The sequence below is a fragment of the Galeopterus variegatus genome, unplaced genomic scaffold (genome assembly GCF_000696425.1).
Source record: "Galeopterus variegatus unplaced genomic scaffold, G_variegatus-3.0.2 Scaffold1308, whole genome shotgun sequence".
Classification (NCBI taxonomy): domain Eukaryota; kingdom Metazoa; phylum Chordata; class Mammalia; order Dermoptera; family Cynocephalidae; genus Galeopterus; species Galeopterus variegatus.
The window spans coordinates 223,834-229,239 of NW_007727419.1; the positions used below are offsets into that span (position 1 = coordinate 223,834).

General features: G+C 42.7%; 1 long non-coding RNA gene across 1 annotated transcript in view; it reads right to left on the minus strand.

Annotated features, from left to right (window-relative positions):
* The window catches only part of LOC103593243, a 4,098-nt gene extending 2,244 nt beyond the window's left edge, over nucleotides 1-1,854 (minus strand). The window contains exon 1 of the long non-coding RNA XR_550728.1: nucleotides 1,439-1,854. This is a non-coding gene — a long non-coding RNA (uncharacterized LOC103593243). The remainder of the gene's footprint in view (nucleotides 1-1,438) is intronic.
* Between the last annotated feature and the right edge of the window lie 3,552 nt (nucleotides 1,855-5,406).

A 5,406-nucleotide genomic window follows, 5' to 3' on the forward strand; every position in this document is an offset into this window, starting at 1 on the left:
CTACTGCTTTAGTAAACATTCTGCATGACTCCCTACACCTGCTGTATATGATTCTTTTTTTTTTGTTTTCTTTTTTTTTTTTTTTTTGTCTTTTGTCTTTTTTCCGTGTCCGGCAACGGATCGCAACCCTCAGTGTTGCCCCCGTACCGGACCGGGGACCGGCAACGGGATCGCAAGCCTCGGTGTTGCTCCCGCGCCTCGCTCAGCCAGTGAGCGGGAGCCGGTCTGTATGTGGGATCCGAACCCTCGGACGGGAGCGCCACCGCGCTTCCCAAGCAGCGCACTATCCAGTGCACCACCGGGCCGGCCCCAATTTGGTTTTCTTGTCTTTTCCTAGAATATTCCAGCCATACCCCCACCCAGGTACCCAGCCCCAGGCTCTTCTGCTTTCTACACCAGATCTTCTCCTTGAAGCATAGTCCCAGACACCTGAGGGCTGGGAGGAGCTGGCACGGAGCAGTACACAAAGGCACTCATTCATTGAAAGAAAGATCTACAGAAAAGTTCAACCTGGTGCCATGATGACAGGTGAGCAGGGAGTCAGGGGACTCCAGCCACAGGTGATGGTGAGAGGGCTGGGGGAGTCATGGTTGGGGGTGGGCTGGCAATAGATGGGGCGAGCTGATACAATTACCATCTCTGTGCCAGTATTGAGGCCGTATGGACCCTTCTGTTCTCAGAAGTGGGTGCAGCCTTCTTCCACAGGATCCATCAGGACCGACAAGTGAGTTTAAATCCCAATGAACAGAGATTAATGTATGCAAAAGGAGCTCCAGTTCCAGCTCAAACATTCCCCTAGGGACAATTCTGGCAAGAGATTTTTCCGAATCCATGGTATGCTGAGGGCAAGGAAGAGAGAGAAATAAGATAAGGGAATCTCTCTAAAAGGAGCTCTGACCCCAGGCCTTAGAAACAGAATCTGTCTTTAAGTCTTTAGATGCTCTGATAAAAAGAGTTTATAAATAATTTAGCACCTCAAGTAATAGATTCTAAATGGCAAACAGCCTGCTGAGTCAAGGGCCATGGAGGCTCCAAGGAAATGAAGGCTCTGGACAGTGAGCTCTGCCAGCACAGGGACTGTGGCTGCCAGCCGCCACCATGCCTCTAGCACCTGCACAGTCCCAGGCCCATGGCAGGTCCTCACGGGCTATTTGAGTGACTCAGTACCTAAGGGAACAAACAAATGAGTAAATGACTTATCATTGAGGGGGGAAAAATGCCAAAAAACAACAACCCATGACCATAATCATGCTCTGGTTTTGCCATAACCAGCTTCTCCCTTGTCAGCCTCTCAGACATAAAGAAAATCACTTCCCAGACTCTGGGCTTCTGCAAACATATGCTAGGAAGCATATTGTATTAGTCAGTTATAAATGACAGAGATGAGACTCAAAAACAAAAATGTTAGGGAAGGGGAGTGATTTATTGGTACACCTACCTGAAAAGTAGTATTACTAGAGTTCCAGGCTACCCCATTGCTCAGTTTTCTTCTACAGGTCAGTCCCATCCTCTCTGGTTTCCCATGACAACACCTGCCTGGAAGACAGAATGACTGCATCCAGAATCCTTATTCAAAAACCCAGACACAGAAAAGAAAATCTCTTCCTTCTCCAGTGTATATAAGACCTAGGAAAGAAACTGATTGGTTGATTTGGGTCATGTGCCCACCCCTTGGACCAAGCCTTTGTGTTCAGTTAAATTTCATGAGCTCTGTTTCTTCATTTGCAAAGCAAGCAGCAAGACCTCACACCTAATATGTACTGAGGATGAAATGAGAAAAATATGTGAAATACTTAGCATACATCATCTGAGACAAAGATGCCAATAAACATTTGCTAAATGAGGAAATTAATTAATTTGAATTTCACAGGTCAGAGAGGACCTGGCTTGATGATCTTATTTCTAATACTCAGGAGCAGAATGAGTTTAGCCATTCTAGTGAAAATAGATGGTGGCACAGTTTAAAGTTCTAGGACAGAAAATTTCAACTGGCCAGGTGTGGGGCATGCACTGGGCAGGGCAAAGCAGAGTTCTCAAATACACATCCATCGTGACTGTGTCACATTGGTCTCAGTCATAGCCAACAAAGAGCCTGGCATTGCACTAAGAGTTTTAGATGTATTTACTCATTCAATTTCTACATCAATCCTATAAGGTCTTAGGTAAAACATCCCCATTTTATAGATGGAAAGTCTGAAGCTCACCAGAGAAGAAAAGTAATTGTCCAAAAGGGAATCAGAATAGTCTTACTAAAAGGTAGGAAGATAAATGCTAGATTGGGAATCAAAAACCAGATGCTCACCACATCTCATTCTAAACCATGGTTGAGCTGCCAGAAACTAACTTATTACTACTTTCCGGTACAAAACTGCCTTCCACCTGGATGGAGAGGTATACCTCTTCCAGACGTCATATGACCCAAGCCTCACCTCAGCATTCTAGGGGAGTGGAGATGGGCACTATCAGCTCCTTTTGTGGATGGAGAAATGAGCTGAGAAAGTTTAAGTAATTCAATTAAGGCCACATAACTATCAAAATGGTCAGAGCCAGGAGTCAAACTCGGCTCAGTCTGATAGATGAAAGGTAGAGCTCAAATGACCATGGCACAGACTGTGGTCCTCTCTTTTTATTATATGTACAGTGATGTTAACTGTCCATTGTAATACAAGTAAAGACTCTGAGTAAGAGAGGGATGTTAAAGAGCAGTAGGAAACCTCTTGCCCAGTGTGAGAAGCTTCCTTCAGACTCCCTGAAGTGTTGGAGAAAGGGCAGAACTAGGGATAGAGACACACCCTAAAACCATCCCCTAACATGGCCAAAAAAAAGCATCAAAGGGATCACCAAATAATTGACAAATACATCAAGCCAGGTGTAATTCTTGAAAATAAAAAATTGTTGATGATCTACAATTTGCTTAACACTATAGTAAGGAAATTTAAGATTCTAGTATGTTATGTAAAGAGGAATAAATTGTGATAAATGCATCTGTCACTGAGGAAATGCTCCATGGTTTGAGATCTTGAAGTGTAAGTTTTGTACCATCCTATTTGAAAAGGACTTGGCTATAACATCACCTCCTGCACCTTCTGGGAGATTAGAATTTTCTCTAGATATAAAGTAACCATTTAATTTATTGTCCAGATTGGAAAACTTTTAAAAGTAAAGGGAGATGTTATTAATCATTATGCCATGACCACAGGTATAAACCAAGACAGTCACCGTAGTTAGAGGGAACAATTAAAAATCATTCATTCGTACAGAGCTAACATCAAACGTTTGACATCTTGCTAAAACATCTTTGCTCTTCTTCAGTCTTTTTTGACCTCGATTTTTCATGTGTTTCCTTGATGGAAATTGTGCAGAGGAAAGTGAAGATAAATACATATTCTGAGTGAAGGTTTTACATGGTAGCTAATTTAGTTAAAATGTCTTTTAAACATTGTCTTTGGATAATCTAAGTTGGCTATAGAACAACAGCACAGTGGGAGGCTAATAGAGATTTAGCAACCTGCGGCTAATTGTAATTTCTTTTGGCTTCCTTTCTAAATCATTTTCTTTTTTTGTCTTTGAATCCCTGTCTCCATTTATGTCAGGTGTGGCCTAGTCACATCTGCATCCCAGCTCCATGGAACAGCTGTCCACCTGCCCCTGAGGCCAGGACAGGTCGAGGTGGAAAGTAGAGCTGTGGGATTTGGACATAGCTGGAACTGCCAAATCTGTCACCTATCCAAACCAAAAAAAGAGCCTGTTAGTACAGAATCCTACAAAAGAAGTTCTTACATGGTAAGGATTTGAGATATTCCTGTACAACACTGGGAAGTCTGCTTTCTAACATTCTCCCATGGATTGCTCACAGGAAACCTATTCCATCTGCAAGTCATTCTATCCCCAGACTTCCTTCCACTGATGGAATTCTATTTTCTTCCCCCAAACATCCTTACCTCGTGATGACTGAAAAAACAATGTACCAACAGGGAAAAGGAAACCTAAAGAAAATGAGTTCGGCAATAACATCACCACCTCCTCAAAGGGCAAGCTCAGTTATTCGACAGGTGCATGTTCCAGGCACAGGCTTTGAGCTAAACATGCTTCTCCAGAGAGGGCCCTTCCAGAAGCACAGAGACTGTTGCTGATAGGAATTTGGATACTCCTAAATTCTTAGGTGTGGGAAGAAATGTTCACTTGAAAAAAGAATAACGGAAAGCTGTGACTTGAGATTTTTCTGGAGTCAATGAATCTTCCCAAAGTTTCCTTTCCGAAGCCAATTAGTTAGCTGAATCCTAGAAGCAGATATTTGGAGTAGGGCCATACAGGATAAGTAGGAGTCTGGGTGGTAGGAATAAGGATTGGAAAAAGCAAAAAGCCAACCAAGAAACGGTATGAGCACGTGAGAATAAATTTATGAAACATTCCTGCCATTTTGAAAAAGCATAAACAATTTGGGGAGTGTTTGATATACCAGACGCATGGCAGAAGATGAAACAGGAAACCAAAGAATCATTTAGTTCAGTGATCTTTAACCTGTGCTGCCTGGAGGCCCTGGACTCCAGCAGAGCTGTTGCAGGGTCCCCTCAGGTGTAGGTGAGATTTGAGTATCAGAACAAAGGGGCATTGAGCAAGGGTCTGATCTACCAGCCCTACTTCATTCCATACACATCTGAGCTTAAGGTAAGAGTTCATCTGAAGAAGAATAAATTGTTGAAAATTTGGTGACAGAAGATTCTAGTTTAATACCTGACAGTCCTAAACCAGGGGATGAATGGATTTGCCAAGGTCAAACATGAAAGTAGTAATACAATCAAAGTAGCAACCGGATCTCCTGGCTCTGGTCCGGTACTTTTTCCATTATGTAATTTGAAGTGAGGATCTTCCCAGAATCAAATAAGAAAGTGAAAGAGGCCGAAAAATAGAACCCTTTGTTGGTCAAGAGAACTCTGGTCCCAAACATCATACACACACACAAACACACAAACACACACAAACACGTGCGTGCGCGCACACACACACACACACACCTCACTTGAGAAGACCTGTCCCACTAGTTCCAGGGCTCAGCCATAACTGACACATGTGTCTTATAGGCAGTGTGGGCAAAGAATCGTTCTAACCTGCAGAGCCAATGTGAGTTGAAGAGAATATTAACGATTATTTACAGTATCCCCACTTATCTTCCTGTGCCTCCCAAAATAGGTATATCCACAAGAGAATCCTCAGTTTTCCTGGGTGGGGTGATAGAAAGAAATATCAATTGGTGAAGATAAAAGATTTTTAAATTACTTGAAATCAGAGTCAGCAAGTCACAGCCCTGGAACCAAATACAACACACTTCCTGTTTTTTTGTAAATAAAGTTTTATTGAAACACAGTCATGTCCATTCATTTATTTATTGCCTATGGCTGCTTTTTC